At 51.4% G+C, this 19,255-nt stretch overlaps 1 pseudogene; it reads right to left on the bottom strand.

The window, feature by feature from the left end:
* Positions 1-19,255, bottom strand: part of LOC128945551 (uncharacterized) — a 1,882,792-nt pseudogene that overhangs the window by 1,010,522 nt on the left and 853,015 nt on the right.

The following is a 19,255-nucleotide window of genomic DNA, read 5'->3' on the forward strand; positions in this document are numbered from 1 at the left end:
ACCCTGCACTGGGAGCAGCAGCTGGAGGTTTCTGCACATGGGAAGGGAATTCCCAGAGGACTCCAGCCTCACCATAGATGAAAATTCTGCAATCTCCAGCAATAATTTGCTTTGGGGTTTAAGTTGTTGCAGCCCATCTGGCTGTGAGGATGAGCTGGAAATGTGAAGCAAGTGCATCAGCTCTAATGTTACCTTGCAAGAAAAACCCCAAACCAACCCCACATCCCAGCCCCAAACAAAACAAGATTTCTGCAGGAGCTTCTAAAAGACATTTTGCAAGATGATCTTCCCCCTGATTCTTCTCACTGGGAAACTTGTCGAGAACATGAAGATGATTGTTTAACATCCTCATAGTCTAACGTATTTCTTTCCTAGTCCAAGCTACTTTCTCCGTGTCACCAAGCCTGAGCTTTCAGCAACACAAACCTCCTGTTTCTTGCCTGGCAGTTTCTGGGATGGGGCATCAGGAATGCATTTACTTGAGTGTCAGTGGCACTGCAGAGATGCACTTGATGTAAGAATCCTCTGAAATAACACAGGCAGACCACACTGACTCTGGAAAATGGCCTGTAAAGCTGGTGTCCAGATTTGGAGAAGCAAAATGTGCTCGTTCTGATGGAGGTTCCTACTAACAGAGTCAGCCAATGGAACTGGCTCTCAAGGCGAGATCATTTGGATGTTGCCGTGGCTGTGGCAGCCCCAGGGTTTGGGTTTTTTGGTTGGCATAGCAAAATGAGCTCTGAGCAGCGTCTGTGGCAGGGAGGAAAGTGCCCCTGGAGCTGGGGCTGAGGCCCCGGGGTGGATGTGAGCCCGTGTGGGTGTGAAGGGAGCTGGCAGAGCGCTGAGTTTGCTTTCCCTGCAGGCTCGCGCTCTGATCCGGCAGAACGGGACCCCGCAGCTGCAGGAGCCCCGGCGCCTGTCGGCTCTGCTGCGGGACTGCCTCGAGTGCAGCCCGGAGCCGGACGAGGAGCGGCGCTGGGCTGCCCAGGAGCTGCTGCAGCTGAGGGCCAGGGGCTGCAGGGGAAGCAGCAGCGCCAGGGAGGGGTTTTCTTGTGGGGCCCCCTCCGACAGTCTCCAGTCTGGCTGCGTTCCACACGCAGAGCAAGCAGAACCCTCGCCTGCTGTGGCTTGGCAGCTCCTTTGGAGCTCATCTGGGCCTGGTGCCCCACAGCGAGCAGGGACATCTTCAAGCAGCTCAGGGGGCCCAGAGCCCTGCCTGACCTGAGCTTGGATGTTTCCAGGGAGGAGGCACCTCCCACATCTCTGGGCGCCTTCTGTCAGTGTTTCCCCACACTCCTGGTTAAAAAATTCTTCCTTAGATCTAATCTGAGCCTGCTTCTCTCTCCTGAGTTTCAAATAATTTCCCTTTGTCCTGTTGCAACAGACCCTGTGAGGAACTTGACTCTGGGAAGTAACAGTTCATTTCTTTCCTTTTTATCCTTTGGACAGCACCCATTTTTATCATCAGCCAAGCCTCTCTCCAGCCTGACCCCTCTGATCACTGCAGCAAAGCAACTGAGGCAGCAGCGGAGGAGATGAAGCCCTTGAGGACAGCTTTCAGTTCTAGTAGTTAAAACAACTAGTTAGTTATGGTAGTTAGCACTACTAGTTGGTTAGGGTAGTTAGGATTGCCTGTTTGTTATGGTTCTTAGGACAGCCTGTTTGTTATGGCAGTTTTTTGAATAAAAACTCTCTTAAACCTCAACTGCCTTGCCGTGTCCCTTCCTTCTCCCGCTGTGCCTCAGCTGCCCGGAGCAATGTGAGGGGAGAGCGGGCCCAGCCTGGCCCAGAGCTGAGCCCCAGCAGAGCCCTGGCAGAGCCCAGAGCAGCCTCGGCACCTGCAGAGTCAGCCTGGAAGGAGGCGCTTGGAGCCTTCTCGGCTGCACCCGGCTCTTGGTTACAAACTGGGTGTGCTGGAAAATGCCACCGGCTCTGCACGAGGGCAGAAGGGGCCCGGGGAAGGCCCAAGTGCTCCATGCAAGGGAAAACCCTGCTCTGGGTTTGTTATAAATAACTAGGTAGTGTTGGCTTTTGCTATTAGGTATTGACTTCTGTAAAATATCCTTAATCACAACCATTTTGATATAGTACAGTTTGTAATCACTTTTAACTGCTTTTGCTGTAGTATAATTTGTCAGCTTTTTGTGGCCAATGCCCTGGCTCCTGTGTAGCTCGTATCCTCAGCACATGATTTAGAAATGATATTTGAGTTTGTGGACAGTGTGAAAAACATCAATTATAGTTTTGGCTTTTGAAAAATATTAAAGTGAATGGCATGTGTTGTGCATTAGAATGTTAACGTTTGCAGAAGTAGCTGTAGTTGTGAAATAATAACTAATTCTTATATTTTTGTAAATAGATGACAATAATAACTCAATAATAACAATAGAATAACAATAATAACAAAAAATATAATAATAATAATAATAACAACAATAATAACACAGATATTTGTGAAATAGCTAATGTTCATTTAAAGTACTTGTGGAAATAGCTAAAACTGTCTGCATGGTCAGATAACATTTAAGGAAGAGATGTGATGAGGAGCCCTGCCACTGACCCTTCCACTGTCAATAACTGTCACCTGCTGAAACCACAGAACAGGGGCCCTTGTGAGGGAGTGACACACAACCCTCAAAACAGCAATCCACAATTCCTGCACGTGCTCTAAAATGGCGAGTTGGGGGTTAAACCAACCTAAAGAATTCCTGGAGCATGTAAACGAGTTCAAAGAAATGTTTGAATGTGTATAACCATTATGAATATGTATTTGAACAATACAATGGAGAAACTAGACAAGAAGAGTTGCTGTGCTTAAGTGGTGTGCCTCTGGCCATCGCCAAGCACCCAGCGCTGTTACTGATTTGTCCCTTATTTTTCCTTATTAAACTTTCAAAAATTCTAAAGAGTGAGGCTCCTTTCTCACAAAACCCAAGGTGCTCACCCCTTGTTCTTCCCCCACAGCCAGGATTTGTCAATCCTAACCTTTGTCTGGATGGAGGAAAAGGAGGCTGCAAGGAAAAGGAAGATGCACTGGTGTGGAGGCCCATGGCAGTCTCAATCTCCCACCCGTGGAGGACTGGTCCCCAATAAGAAGAATACATTTCAAGGTTATGATGAGAAGCTTGCTTCTCCCATTGATCTCTGCAGGCACATGCTGATTTAAGGAAAGTTATGTTGCCCCATTGGCCCGTTGGCCTAATTACCCCAGTTCACTCCCTATTACCCATCTCTGGTTAGTCCCTAGAATGTTCTCCCTCTCTGTCCCTCCATTGGCCCTAATTTACTGCATTCCTCTGCCCCTGTTTCCCTATTAGCAGACCCGACCCTTAACCCCTCCTTTGCACCATTTCCCCCATATCCATTGGACCCTGACCCTCAGCTCCACCCTCACTACCCCATATAAAAACCCCCTGTGCCCTCAGCTTGCACCCTGTCTTTGTCCCTGGGCTCTGTTCAGCTCTGTGCCCTGTTCCTGTACCAATAAACCCAGTTTGCTGCAGATCATACCCAGACCCATCCTGCCGATTTTGTCAGCTTTATAAAGCAGCCGTGAGCTTTGGGCTCCAGAGTGCCGGACGCTCCAAGGGCCTTGGCAGGGCCAGGACGCTCCAGGCTGAGACAGCCAGGCAGGGCAGGAGGAATCACTGCCCCTTTCCCCTCTCTGCTGCTCCATCTCCCAGCCCAGCATCGCTGCAGGACAGCCTCACTCCCAACGCCATCCTGCCAGGGATTGGCTGGGGGGATCTCCTTCCCCTTCCCTCTGGCATGGAGGCAAATCCCATCTTCTCCTTGTCTGCCCTCCTTCCTCTTCTCATTCTGTCCTTCATCCATCCACGTTCCTTTCCCATCTCCACCAGGGAGGACAAGGCCAAGAGATCCCACATGAGGAGGGGCTGCAAACCCAGCCTGGGGAGCTGAGAGGAGGTAAAAGCCTCCCTGTGCTGGGAAGGGTGTGGGGAATGTGAGAAGAGCTTCAGGCAGAGCTCAGCCTATTCCTGGTGCCTCCAAAACCAGCGGTGCCAGATACAGAGATCCACGGGGCAGCAGAGATCCCCCTGCAGATCCATGGGGCTGCAGAGATCCTTCCGCAAATCCGTGGGGCTGCAGAGATCCCCCTGCAGATCCATTTGGATGCAGAGATCCCCCTGCAGATCCCTGGGGATGCAGAGATCCCCCTGCAGCCCCCGGAGCAGCCACGCTGCAGCACGGCGATGCCTGAGAGGAGGCTGTGACCCCGCGGCCAGAGGGCCCCGCTGGAGCAGCCTGTCCTGGCAGGACTGACCCCGGGCCACAGTGGCCCACGCTGCAGCACTTGGAGGGGGCTGTGCCCCGTGGGATGGACTCAGCTCGGAGAAGTTCCTGGAGAAGTCTCCGGTGGGAGAGAGCCCAGGGTGCAGCAGGGGAACGACTCCTGTCCCTGAGCAGAGGGAGAAGCCCCGGGGCATGAACTGAGCCCGGCCCCATTCCCTGTCTGCGGCACTGCCTGGGTAGGAGGTGCAGCTGGAAGGAGGGAGGCGTGGGGGAAAGCTGCATTTAAGGGTCTTCACTTATTTCTCATTATCCTGCTCTGAATTTTTTGAGTTTTCTGTCAGAAATCTCTCCTCTCCCCCACTCATCCACAGGGTTTGGGGCGGTTTTCTCTTTTTGGGGGAAATCAAAGTGATGCACTGATGCTCCTAATTAGGGACAGGAGAAATGAGGCTCCAGGGCTTCCCGCTGAGCCGGAGCCGCCGGAGCCACCGGAGCCGCAGTGCCGGGAAAGCCGTGGCGGGAGGTGCAGAGAAGTTTGTTTGTGTTTTCAGCTCAATCCCGCTCGGGCCCGGGCCCGTTCCAGGGCTGCTCCTCAGCTCCGGCTCTGCCCTCACGCAGCCCGGGGGGCCCTGAGAGCGCGGGGCGGGGCTGTGCCGTGTGCAGAGCCCACCCCTGTCTGGGATTGGGCGATGGTGCCGTCAGTCGTGGTTGTGGCGCGCTGATTGGTGGGAGCGGGGCGGAGCAGGGCCCCGGTGGCGGGCTGAGGGCGGCCGTGGCTGGGCAGTGGCGCCATTGTCGGAGCGTGTGTGCGGTCCCGTGAGCGGCGGCAGCGGCCGGAGCGCGGTGAGGCGACGGTGGAGCTCGGAGGCGGCCGCAGCGCAGGTGGGAGCCGCGCTGGGTTGTGCGGGGGCTCGGGGCTGGCTGCGGGCCTCGGGGCGGCAGGGGGCTCGGGCGGGTTCGTTGTGCCGTGTCCGGCCGGTGTTGCCGCTGGCGTGAGGGCGCTGCGGGAGCGGCTGCCCGCGGTCTCCTTGCGGCCGCTGCCTCGGCAGGAGCCGCTGCCGGAGCAGCGCTGGCTCGGCCCGGTTGCTGTGGCTGGGACAGAGGGGGCTGCCCCGTGCCCGGGGCTGTGCGGTGAATTCCCGTGGCCGGAGGTTTCTGTGCGCAGAGGAGACAGAGGAGTCCTGTAAAAGTGACTTTATTGCTGAGCAGATGGAGAGGCCGTGGGGCATTTGCGGTGCGCTCTCTGCCATTGTTGTAGTTCGCAGCCTCCTTTTTATCCTCATTTTCCCGGCCTCATCTCCCTCTCCCTGTGCGCAGTGGCTGAGGTACTTGGAAGGTTCAGACCTCCCGATCAGGTAAGTGCGTGTCCTCCTTAATGTGCACCCCCACTTTTTTATAACAGCCGATATTCACAGCTCATTTAAGTCTTTGTCCTTCTGGAAGTTCAGGAATTCAGCGGGACTTTGAGCAGCGGTCCATGTAAATTAGTAACAGTTTTTGAAACTGATGTTTTTTCCCTTCCTTATGTACGAGTCCCTGACTCAATCTCTAGGCAGATTCACTCAGTGATTTTTTTTCTTTTTTTTTTTTTTCTTTTTCTTTTTTCCTTACTGAGCCTTCTTTGGTTTTGGGATGATTCGCAGTGCCCTCGTTCCCTGTCCTTCTGTAGCCGTTTCTGGATCAGGAAGCCTGGCTGCCGCCTAAATCCCCTTGCTCAGCTGCTGAATGAGCTGCACTCTCAAAGGTGTGGAGCATGGTAAAAAGATGAGAGTTGTTGTAGCACATCAGAGGAGAAGTAGCGTTCGTTTAACCCATGGTCTGCCAGGGAGCCACAAAACTGTGTCCCATTCCCGTCCTTTCCACGTTTGGACTGGTACATGAGCTGCTTTCTTCTTTCCTTTGTTATCTGTTTAATCACTTTTCCTTTGTCATCTTTTTGCCAACAGCAGTTTGTGTCATTTAATTTTTCACAAACTCGTCCTCCTTCTGCTAACAGATGATCTGATCCCATCTCATGGTTAAGTGTTGTGTTCCTCATTTCAGTGGATTGGTCGGCAGGAAGGTCAGGAGCTGGAGCTGTCTGGTTGGTTATTATTGTGAGGACAGCTTGTAATCTAATGATGCCATTGAAATGAGAAATGTGTTCTGTGGCTCCTGATATGAACTGGTTCGGGTTCCCAGGGGCTGGTCCATGGTGTTGTAGGATTTGTTTTGCTGGCTGTTCATCTTTTCCCCATTTTGGGCGCTCTCTTCAGGCAAGACTTCATCAATTTACCACTTTTCTCTAATTGAATCATGAAATACTTGGATTCCCAACTGATTTCCCTGAACTTGTGGCAGCAAGAATTCCTCGGTGTTCTAATCCACCCTATATAACACAGACAGTGACAGCACATTTTGGAGTGGGCAGAGGGATGATTCCACCCCCATTTATTTATAGTGAAGTTTTCCCAACATTCTTCATTTGCTGTTTCCCTTTGCAGCTTCACCCCTTTGTGTTGCAGGGTCAGATATCCTCCCCCTGGGCTCTGCCTGGAGCTGTGCAAATTCCATCAGTGCAAGCAGGCAGAGCTTGGGGTGAGGGGCAGAGGGAATCAGCCCAATTCCTGCCCCAGGCAAGAGACCCAGGTACATTGTCCACACTTTGCCCAGCAGTGTTCATTTGCATTTCTAAAGCTCCTCTGGAGGCTGCCTGGAATGAAGCTTCTCTTCCAGGGCGGCCATCTGGTGAGTCACATGTGGCCCGCCTAGCATCTGCTGTTTTTTAAAAAAAAGTATTAATTATATACAAGGTCAAAGTATTACGGTAAAAGCTCTTCAGTTCTACAAATGCACCATAAAGGCAGACATTGAAAAACTCAGACCAAAAATTGATTCTCACACTTCTGTCCCAAACCCACCTGACAATATAAAGTGGGAATTATTATAAAAAATTATTATCATGTTGTTATTGAAATAAACAGGTTCAGGTGTCTTCTTCTCCTTTTTAATGCCTTTATTAAAAGTGATCAGCTCAGGATTGGGCGGCTCGGCAGGGCTGCAGTCCCTGTCGTGTCTCCCACGGCGACTGAGAGGAGGAGGATATGCACAGCTTTGTCCACTAGGGGCAGAGCTGGGGGATCCAGTCCTCTTGGGAGCCTTTAGGGCGTGGTGATCCCCGTCAGATCATCTTGCTTCCAGATCATCTTGCTTCGGTCCGAGTCTTGCTTCCTCCAAGACCTGGCCCGGGGGATGAGGAACAATGCAGGTTTCCAGCATCTCTGCAGGCCTAGCACTCCGCTCCTCACATCCAGACAGCACTCCAGTCTCTCAACTCTTATTTGGCTCGTTGTTTTTGGTGTTTTCTCCGTAGCGTTTGGAGTCCCACAAAGAATTCTGGTCTTGGAGTCACTTTGCATAACCCCCCTCACCTTCTCAGGTGTCTTCACTATTCTGGGAAAGGTACAACTTAGCCTCGGGCAAGGCTCTGCTAATACAAACGGAGCGATTAGCCTCAACGACCCGTGATTACAATAACAAAACACGCAGAACTTGGGCAGGGACAGTGATCTGGCTGCCTTTTTGTAACTTTTTCTCACAGAAAAAAATCAACTGAATTTTTGTTCATAACAGTTATCACTGAAACTTCAGGGAAAACAAAAACTCTGCAAGAATCTCTTTAGTGTTAGAGAGTTAAGGCATTCCTTGGTTCTGGCCTGGATGTGCAACAGAAGCCAATTCTTTCACAAATAGCCCGGCTGTGCAGAGAAAATCATTCCATGCCATGCGAGTTTTCCTAGATTTTCCTAAACTTTATGTAGTCTGAACCAATCTAAATCCACTGCTTTAATGTTCATTGTTTCCAAGTTTTGTAAGTTTCTAGTATTTGGTTTCCTGTTGGACCCGGATTCCTTCCCCTCTGATGTGCATTCAGTCCACACTCCTGGATTTCCTTCTCAGCCTTTTCCAGCCCAGGTGTCTCCAGCTCTGCCGGGGGCAGTATCAGGGGTAGCTGTTGGTTGCTGTTTGCTGCTGGGCAATGTTGATGTTTTGTTGCTGGTCGTTATCTCTGTGGGTATCTTTTGGGCTGTTCCTAGTCTGTTCATATGTTAAACTCATCTCCATTGAGTGGTGTAACACCCCTTAAATAAAACATTTAAAATTCCTTTCCCCAAGGCAAAGAAAACCAATCCTGAGTAGAGAAAAAACGTTTAAAAGAACCGAAATTGGTACATTTTGCAGCACTGAGGTGACGGATTCCCCTTCCTCAATAACAGCCTGTCTTGTAGCTCTTTTCCCTTCTGCTGCCCTTGCAGAGCCATCCACAAACACATTTTCTCCCTCAGGCCAGGCAATGTCCCATCATCAATCTGTCCCAGCCTGGGTGTGGAGCTCTGTCCCTTGAGTGCAGTCCTGGGTTCCTTGCCAGCCCCTCTCCAGGCTGTTCAAACAGGAGGCTGGGTTAAACCCTTGCCCTGTCCTCAGTTCGAAATCCTCCTGTGCCTTTGAACAAGTTTCATACTGTAATAACGGAGCCCTGCTCATCCATTTAGAGGCTGTTTTGGTTATCAGTGCTTTACCTCGATGCCAGCCTTGAACTATAGGATATCCTATGTAGGGTTAAACATTTTAGCACAAGAATTCCTTTGGCAAGACCCTGTTTAATATCCACCTATAATTCAAATTCCTTTTACCTGTCTGGAAGGCCCAGGCCAGCCGCCTCAGTTAATCTTCATTTTAGCACTTGCAAATTCTGTGTTTCCTCCTGCTGTCCATCCATCCAGTTTGTTGACTGGCAGTCAGAGTGTTGTAGAGAGACATCCCTGGCTCCAAAAGCCCTGCCTATAACAGGGAATCAATACCAGGCTGTGAGCCCTTCCTTCCTTCTCTTGGAACAGGATATTGCTTGTCCTGGTTGCTTTAAGGTAAATTGTAGAGGCTCCATATCTAATTTTCCCTCTTTCCCTGGGGCTGTCCACACTTGTGGCTTCACTTCAGCAGGGGCCTTGTCAGATTTTTGCACAAAGGTAGAACAGAACTAGCCTCTGTATCCCCTTTACAGTATGAAAATCCAGCTCTCAAATTCCTTCCTAGGTAATTACAATCACAGGAGGAAGAAAAAGAAATTCATTTATTTCAAACCTGTCCCCCACAGCTTCTTATAGTGGTTGAACAAATCACACCTGCTTATATTTCCCGCTCATTCCCTTAAAAATTAAAATATTCCTTTCCTATTTTCCCCTTTTGGTCTAAGATTCAGAGTGAATTGAGAGGCCCTTGTGTCCATCAGAAAATGCCTCCTCTAAATGCAAACCCACCTGAATGCTCTCAAGGGCTGCAGTGTGGAGGGTCCCTGGTGTGATGGGAGCTGTGACAGCCCTGCCAATCCATGTCCATCAAGGGGTGGACTTGCTGGTCCTGAGGGTGCTGCTGTCTGTGCTTGCAGGGTCCTTGTGCCCTGCAGCTGGAGCCCTGGTTCCTTGCCAGGGGCTGTTTGGGTGGGCTCTCCCCTGCCGAGGAGGGCAATGCCTCTGCCAGGTGCTTGTGGCCGAGCCCGTGCCCTGGGTGCTGGGGCCCCCTTGGGCCCTGGGGTTGATCCCTCAGGGGCTGTAGGAACTGTGCCATGCCCTTTGCCTTCAGCTTGGCCTTTCGCTGCTCCCTTCTTGCACTCACCTGCTGTGCCTTTGTGCCCAAGTGCTGCAGGGCCTTCTTGTGCCCCTCCTGCAGCCCCCTCAGTGCCTGTGGGTGCTAGTCTTGCTTTACAAGAGAGGTGTCTGCTCGGGAAGGCAGAAAAAGCCTCTCTTGGAATGGAGAATGCAAACCCCCTCCCTCTTAATTTTTAGACTAGTGAAATCAAAGGGCTCTCAGGCAAAGATACGGGAATGGGAATAAAAGTTCTTTACTATTGTGTATAATAAAGCAAACAAACACCAACAGCTGCGGCACTGACAGCAAACAGAGCCCGGACCCAGTCCCGGCCTTTGGGCTGCGGCGCTTTCCCCTTGGGTGCAGTTCCGGGAACGGCCAGCAGGGGCGCTGGTGGCTCCCTTGGGGCGGGGCAGCGCATCCCTCCCATGGGAACCTCTCTGAACGGAAATAGAGCAATCCCTTCATCTAACTCTTTCACTTTTTTACCTTCTCTAGCCTCTCTCCTGTGTTTTGGGAAAGAATTTGGAGAGGGCTGCATTTTAACTGAGCTCCTAATGTTTCGATAAGATGCTTCCTGTGGAGAGAGAGAGTTTCCCTGGACAGCTGGAGCTGTGGTTACCAAGGGGACGTAACTCAGCGCCGGACGGGGTCAGGGGAGGATATCCCACCGAGGCTCGGTCGGAGTGTGGGCAGGGTCTGCTGCTGGAATCGCCAGAGGGGGATCTTCCCGTGGAGCCCGAGGCGGAGCGTGGGTAGCACCCACATGGCTGATGGCGGCTGATCCGGCAGCTGCCGGCAGAGCAAAGGCAGGTGGGAGAGCCCGGCAGCAGCGGCGGTGCCTAGCGCAGCTGGCACGGGCAGGGCAGCCGGGGATGGGATGGCTGGGACCCCCCCTGGGTGTGGTGGGTGCAGTGACCTCGGAGCATGCAGCAGGACAGAGCAACCCCCATCTTCCCCAGCATGGGCGGCAGAGCGGCCGCGGGCCAGGCAGTGGGAGCAGGGCACACAAATTGAGCGACAGCACCGGGGCAGGTGGAGCTGCCCTGGGCAGTGAGGCCGCACCTGGGATGGAAACCGGGGCAGGCGGAGCTGAGGCGGGTAGGGAGCCAGGACCCGGGACAGGCGCCTCGGCCGTGAACGGAGGGGGAAAGACCTGCAGAGGATCCTACTCTCTTTCTGATTTTTCCTCTTCTTCTCCTCCCTTTCATTTCCCCCCTTTTTTTTTTTTTCCTCTGGTGTTTCTGATACTTTAAAGATTTTTATTTTCCTAAAATCTCCTGTCTAACATATGGCATGTTCTCTTTCTTCTAGATTAAACGATTTTTTTTACAAATAAATCCAGAGCCTAAAAAATCTAAAATTCTGCATGGATACTTTGAAATGGTCAACCAGCTAACTCATGACCTGCAAATGTTTTTCTCTTCACCTTTTTATTTGTCCATTGGCAAATTAAACATCTTTCAGTTACTGGCTTTGCTACTCCAAAAATCCCAGTGCAGCCGTAGTTCCTTAAAAAATGATCACACAAAGCGTGAGTACCCCAGTGGATTTTCTGATGCAAGTCTTCTAATATTTTCCTAGTAAGCACGTTTTATTATGAAATTGTCTTCCATCAAGAAGTTTCCATTTCCCTGATTTATCTTTTTCACTTCCTATCTTGTTTAATTCTTTCTCTCGGCTTCCCTAAACTTTGTAATTTCCAACTTTTCCTCCTTTGGAGTTATTATTAACATAACTCTTTTATCTCCATCTTCTACTGCATCCTTAGCTTTGTGATGTGCCCCCAGGTTGCCCAGGTTGCCTCTCCTTTGGCCCGGGCTGGGTTCCCCCCACCCGCAGCGACTTGAGCAGCCGAGAGCCCCGCGCTGCCCATCCCGACCTGTCCCGGCTCCATCCCCGCTCCTGCCGCGGGCTGTGAGGGCTGGGGGAACGGGGCACCGAGGGTGTGGCTGCTGCTGGGGGAGGAGGAGGAGGCAGGGAAGGGCAGGGATGAAGGGGGGGGGATGAAGTGGAGATAAGACAGAGGAAGAGGAGGAGGAGGGGGAACGGAAGAGGAGGAGTGTGAGGAAGAGGAAGAGGAGGGACGAAGACGGATCAAGGCTGAGCTGAGGGAACCATGCTGTAGATCCCTGCCTGAATTCGCAGCCCCCACCTCTGGGATCATCATCCCCCCTTAGCACTGGAGAGCGGGGAGGGGGAGCTCGGCCTGGATATCCCGGGGTGTCCCTGGGTTGGGTCTTTTGGGGGACGTTTGGAGAATGAAGGAGTCCAAGGCTGAGTGGAAAAGGCCCCTTGGGGGGACATCGGGGGGTGGCGGTCGTGGCTGCTGGCAGAGGCAGCCTGGAGGAGCAGAGCCCTGTGTCCCCCAGGAGCCCAAAGTGGGGAGCCCAGAGAGGGGGGAGTGCCACCATTGGCGGGAGCCTCAAGAGCCTGGAGAGGGGCAGGGGGGACTCCTTGGAGCCGCTGCAGCCCAGAGCAGAGAATGAGGGGAGAAGGGAGCCCGGGAGCCCAAACAGCCCCGGCATTCCTAAATGGGGAGAGCAAAGCAGGGGGAGCTTTTGGCATTGCTGGGACTGCCAGCAGCCTGGGCAGGGCAGGCACCGAGGAGTAGGGGGGCCCCCAATTCCAGCGTGACCCCCAACAGCTGGGACAGGGGGGAACTCCCTGAGCACCAGAGGGGAGGGACCAGGGACGGGGAACCCCTGGGAGGCTTTTTCAGGGCTGAATCTGGGTGTTTGGGAGGTTTTTCTGGAGCCCAGGTGGCTAGTGATTCCAGAGATGGACTCGGGCACAGGGACCTTCAAACTCAATGTGTGTTGGGGAAGATGAAACAGGAAAACCTTATAAATATGATTGTCTGGCAAAAGACTTTGAGAATACAGAAAGTATAAGGAAGATCGAAACGAAAGCAGCTTTGAGATACCTCAGTTAGTGAATAACTGGAAAACAATGGTGTGGCCTGACTGAAGGCCCTTTTGATGAAACAATTGTCTCTGCTTCCACAGAGATCCAAGGTTCAGAGCAGACTCTACTAGCTCATTAGAATGGGTCCAAAGCGGAGTTTTTAGGGTTTAAAGTGTAACATAGTATGATGATGTAATGATTTTTACAGGCTGTATGTAAATGCTATAAGATTTGTATCTTGTACTAGATTGGTTAGTGAGAAATAGAATATTCAACACAGAAGAAGATTTATTGTATTGTAATGGGAACCTTACTCTCTTATGCTTTTGCTCTCTTACTCACCCTCTCATCCTCTCTACCCCTGTCTTCTCTCAGCCCTGCTCCGAGCTGTGCCTGGCAGCTCCAAGCAGGGCCCTGCACCCAGGCCCTTTGCATAAACCGCAAGTTCCATGTCCTGGTTGCAGAGCTCTCTCATCTCTGTCTGTCCCAACCATCCTACCCCCGGACCCTCCTACAAACGCTCTCATCCCTTGTTTTCCCCTAACCAGGATTTCCCATTGCCAGCCCTAGGGAGGCTGCGAGGAAGAAGAAGATCCCCCGGGACACTGAGGCAGGTGAGGAGAAAGTCAGTGCCCCTTTCCCCTCTGTGCTGCTCCATCTCCCAGCCCAGCACGGCCCCGGCTGCAGCTCAGCCCTGGGGGGATCTCCTTGCCCTTGCCTGTGGCACGGAGGCAAATCCCATCCTGTCCTTGTCCTTCCTCCCCCAGAGCAGGAGCTGAGCATGGAGAGCAGGGAGGACAAATGCCCGCAGCAGAACCTGGTGGCAGAGGCCGTTTTGAGCGGCTCCACGGCACAGGAAGCCAACGGGGAGGAAAATCCCCTGAGATGCCACACGAGGAGGAGCTGCAAACGCAGCCGGCGGGGATCTGAGGGGGAAAGAGCCAGCCTGGGCCGGGAAGGCGGCCGGAGATGGAGCCAGAGCTCAGAGCTGGTGCTCCATGAGCACATGCATGATGGGGAGAAGCCCCACACGTGTGGGGAGTGTGGGAAGAGCTTCAGGTGGAACTCCGACCTGATCAGACACCAGAGGACCCACACTGGGGAACGGCCCTACGAGTGTGGGGAGTGTGGGAAGAGCTTCACAGAGAACTCCAGCCTGATTGTGCACCAGAGGATCCACGCTTGGGAGAGGCCCCATGAATGTGGGGAGTGTGGGAAGAGCTTCAGGCACAACTCTGTCCTTATCCAACACCAGGGGATCCACACTGGAGAAAGGCTGTACAAGTGTTCCCAGTGTGGGATGTGCTTCAGCCGGAGCTCCTACCTGATCACGCACCAGAGGAGCCACACTGGGAAGAGGCCCTACAAGTGTTCCAAGTGTGGGAAGAGGTTTACGACCAGCACCCATCTCCTCCGGCACTATCGGATTCACAGAGAGGAGAGGCCCTTCCAATGCCCTGACTGCGGGAAGGGATTCAAGGGCAACTGCACCCTCATCATCCACCGGCGCATCCACACAGGGGAGAAGCCCTATGAATGTGATTAATGCAGGAAGGGGTTTCAGACCAGCTGCAATCTCCTCTGGCATTATCGGATTCACACACAGGAGAGGCCCTTCCAATGCCCCGACTGCGTGAAAGGATTCAAGCAGAACTCCACCCCTGTCACCCACCGGCGGATCCACACCGGGGAGGGGCCCTACGAGTGTCCCCAGTGTGGGAAGAGCTTCTCCAGCAGCTCTCACTTGACCCAACACCAACGGAGGCACCACTAAGGGAAGCCCTGTGAGTGCCCCCAGTGCAGGCAGAGCTTCGTGCGCTGCTCCAGCTCCGTCCCCCACTGGAGGAGGCACTTTGGGCACAGCCCTGGTCACTCACATTCCCTGTGATCCATGTTGGCAACACACCTGGCTGCTTCATCTTTTGGTTTGGCCTTAATTTTCCTCTGGTTCCTCTTCATCCTTTAAAAACGCCCAAAACTGGGTTAAATGAAGGAAATTAATCGAGTTTATCTGAAGTTCCATAATGTCTGAGTTTTTTTAGAGGGAATTTAGGATCTGGGGACACGTTCTGTGTGGAGTACTGCTGTTGCTAAGAGGCAGGAATTTGATCTCACCCTTCTTGTGTTTTTAAGAACTCCTCCCCTGACCCAAACCCCAACTCCACCCTTGGGATACCCTATAAAAACTCCACGGCTCTGCCTTTGCTCTGCTTTTGAGGGGTAAGAAATGAATTCCCAATGGATCAGCCCTTTTCCCACTGGATTCCCAGAGGATCAACCCTTTTCCCACTGGATTCCCAGAGGATCAGCCTTTTGCCATCAGATTCCAGGAGAATCAACCTTTTTCACTGCATTCCCAGAGAATTCTGACTTTGTCACTGTTCTTTTTTGTTTGTACTACTGCATTTGTATTTTTAATTTTTTCTAATAAAGAACTGTTATTTCTACTCCTATATCTTTGCCTGAGAGCCCCTTAATGTCAAAAATATTATTATTATTATTATTATTATTATTATTATTATTATTAATGATGATGATGATAATATAATAATAATAATAATAATAATAATAATAATAATAGTAGTAGTAGTAATAATCAAAGGGAGGAGGATTACATTTTCCATTTCAGTGGAGGCTCCTCTAATGGGGAGACACCCCCATGGCTGGGCCATGTGAAATAGTCCCTGAAAGATGTAAATTACTTTGTGGATAGGCATGGGGGTCTATGAATCTGCAACAGGCTGATGTAATTAAAAACAGATTAATTAAGGGGTGTTTCCAAAAATAACTGGGGGGTCTTGGTGGCCATAACAACCTTTGGCCTTGGTCCTTCTCTCCTATTACATCAGCCTGTTGCATATTCATAGACTTTTTGCATATCCATAAAGTACTTTACATATTCCAGGAACAAAATTGGCTTCATCCATTTGGGGGTCCCACCCCCCTCATTGCTCAATTTGGGGTGTCCCATTCCCCTTCCAGCTCAGTTTTGGGATCCCATACCCCTCCCAGCTCAATTTGGGGGTCCCATTCCACATTCTCACCTCAACTGGTGGGGTCCCATCCTCCTCCCAGCTCAGTTTTGGGGCCCCACCCCCCTCTTTTCGCTGCTCTCCCCTTTCCGATTGTTCCCCCAATCCCCTCCTCTGTGTTTGCTTTTGGGGGCTCCAAGCCCCTCCTGCTTCGTTTTGGGGTCCGACCCCGTTTTGGATTAATTTGGGGTCCCCAGCCCATCCCCAGGGTCACCTTCCCCCCCCCACACAAAATTCCGCTCCTCGCAACTGATGAGTCATCAGCGAGACACGCTCTGATTGGCTGGAAATTACCCCACGCGGTCTCTGAGTATTTACGGCAGTGAGAGGCCTTGGTCTGTGGCTGGCAAGGGACGAGTCAGAGTTGGGCCGGGCGCTGATTGGCTGAAAATCGCTGGGCGGGGCCAGTGCTCTGAGTTTCTGCCCAGCAAGTGGATCGTCATCAGTGCCGCGCGTTGTGATTGGTCAGGATCTGTTTTGGGGGGCAACAGGAAGAACTGCAGTTACTTGGGGTTTATTTGGGTTTATTTAGGGTTGGTTTGGGGTTTATTTGGGGTTATTGATGGACTATTTGGGGTTTATCTTGGGTTTTACTTGGTTTATTACTGTTTATTTGGGGTTATTTGGAATTATTTGGGTTTATTTGCAAGTATTTGGGTTTGTTTGGGCTTATTTAGGTTTGTTTGGGCTTGTTTGTAATTATTTGGGGTTCTTGGCGTTAATGTTGGTGTATGTGGGATTTTTTTAGGTGTGCTTGAAATCATTTGGGGACTTTTGGCTGTAATTTGTGGTGTTTTTTTGGTTTTTTGGGGTTATTTGGATTTCTTTGGGGTTATTTGCCGGACTGTTAGGTATTGTTTGGGGGTTCTTGGGGTTATTTGGGGTTTATTTCGAGTGTTTTGGGGTCATTTGGGGTATTTGGAGTCATGCGGGGTCAAAAAATCCGGGAATGTTTCTCCTGCAAAGCACGGGAATTTTTCCTTAAAAATCCCAGAGTTTTCCCCAAAAAACCGGGACTGTTCCCTTAAAAATCCTGGACTTTTCCCAGCCAATAGCGGTGCGCCCTGCCCCAACCATCCAATCACCATGCTTCATCTCCCAAATTAACGAATCATGGCGCACCCCGCCCCAAGCCATCCAATCACTGCCTGTCTCCCCTCAGGAACACCGGCCTTCCCATGCCTCTGATCCAACCAATTACCGCACGCCTCCTCTCAGAAACACCCACCTCTTACGTGCTGAACCAACCAATCACCAGGCATCTCCCCTCAGCAACGCCCCTCCCTCTTTCTTCACTGGGCGTCTCCCCTTGGCCAAGCCCACCTACCCAGCCCCTCTCCTGTCAATCACCGCGACCTCTACGAAACCAACCAATCATCACGTGTCTCCCCTCAGCAACTCCCGCCCTCCCTGTGCTGCTCCAGCCAATCAGAGCCGAGCCCAAAGTGGCACCCCTCCCCCTGCCCCCCGGGCCCCCCTCAGGGATCCCCGGGAGCCGCCCCGGGCTCGGGCGGGTCCTGCGGGAGGCGCTGGAGAGAGCGGGGGAGGCGCTGGGAGAGGACGGGGGGCTCTGGGAGCTGCTGAGGAGGCGCAGGGACAGGTGAGGGGTCCTGGAGGGGTCGTGAGGGGAATTTGGGGAGGGGTCTTGAGGATGTTTGGGGGGGATTTGGGGAGGGTGTGGGGGGAACTTGAGGGGATTTTAGCAGGGTCTGGGGGTGCTGGGGATGCTTTGGGGGGGAATTTGGGGAGGGGTCCTCGGGGGGTGTCACGATCCGTCCTCACGGACAGGTTTCGTGATGGTTCACAGATTTGATCTCAGGGTGCAAAAAGAACCGACACGGTACAAGGGCGTTTGCAATGATAATCGAAACAAATGCACCTTTATTGAATGACCACAGCAAAATGCGATAGAGGGATTAAGGGAGAGAAAAAGAGAGAGGAAGAGAGAGACAAAACAGAGAGAGAAAGAGAGAAAGACGGGATACAGCTACCAAACGTAAAGACCAAGTCCTTTGGTCCAGTCGAGGATCCGCCTGTTACGTCGGGGAGATCTCAAAGTGTCTCACTAACTCAGAGGTTTTTATTATGATAACTCTATTGGAAATTGCGAGGGGGGGATAGAGATACAATAAGGAATAGATGTAACAGGTAGTCCATGCTCTCAGCAGTAACCGAGAGCCATTGTCTTCTTGGTCCAGTGGTCACAACCTGCAGGCAAACATCTCGCTTCGGTCAGCTTGCCTCCCCCACACACCTGCCCCGGACTGGGGGTTTCAGTCCCAGTCCTTGGAAGGAGCAGAGGGGCCTTTTCACATGGGGGTTCCATGTCTCAGTCCTTGATGGAGAGGCTCCTTACATCTCAGTCTGTCTGTCACAGTGGTTGTAAAACAGGTGAGGGTCTTCTGTGGGACACCCCCTGAAACTCAGGAGAAGTCCAGCCAGGCTGAGAGGTGGGACAGCTCCCAAGGCTGTTGTTGCACAAAGGGCACGGTGCCCCCTTCTTCTTCTCATTGGGCTCAGCGTAGCACACAGCAAACAACACCTGTGAGAACAATGGCTTAGCAACGCTCTCAGGTCTCAGGCACATGACTTTCTCCCTTGGAGCCAGAGATTTAAGACAGGGGGGTCTTCTCTTCAGTGGTCCCCCAATGACGATCATGAGGCAGATGAGGGAAAATTCAGACAGACTCTCACACGACCCCATGACTCACGATTGTCTTGAGGGATCTTCATCAGCAGAACTCTGGAGCATCATTGATGAGTCTGCAGAACTCGCCGTACATTGGTAGTATAACCCGGAAAAATAGGGATGATAGAAAGAGAGGAAAAAGAGAGTGAGAGAGGGAAAAGAAAGGATAGGAGAAGGAGGGGGAAAGGGAAACAATAAACAAACATAATATTGATTATCATAACAATTTTCACAAATGGTTGATTAATTAAAACAATATTACTTTTAAAACAATATTTAAATGGTTAAAACCAGTCACAAATAATCAAAAGCAACAGCAATCAACACATATTAATACAAGCATTAACTTTAAAAAATTATTTTCTAAAACAATTCACTAAAAATCGAACGTAATTTCCACAAAATCATAAATGGAAATCAAGGATTTTCCAAAACACATAGGCTTCATTCATAATTGCCTTGTGTCAAATGTCATGGGGATGTCCACAGTGTAGAGGACATCAGCCAAGTTGTGTGCATTAACTATAGACATCAATCTGTTCCATGCTCCAATTAATAATGAATAGGACTACTGATAAAACCAAACTGAATTAGTATCAAAAGGATAACAATGGGATGAGACTGTTCAGGACACCCGTGTGTCCTAGGGTGACGTTATGATGCTTGTATCCCCATTCATATGTTCTGTGCCTTTAAGACTGTCTCTGTAGTGTGAAAGTTTTGTTTGGGTTTTTCTTATCAAGGACAC

The sequence above is a fragment of the Melozone crissalis genome, unplaced genomic scaffold, assembly GCF_028551555.1.
Source record: "Melozone crissalis strain CALT ecotype California unplaced genomic scaffold, PUWL_Pcris_2 ptg000066l_1, whole genome shotgun sequence".
In the NCBI taxonomy this organism is placed as follows: Eukaryota; Metazoa; Chordata; class Aves; order Passeriformes; family Passerellidae; genus Melozone; species Melozone crissalis.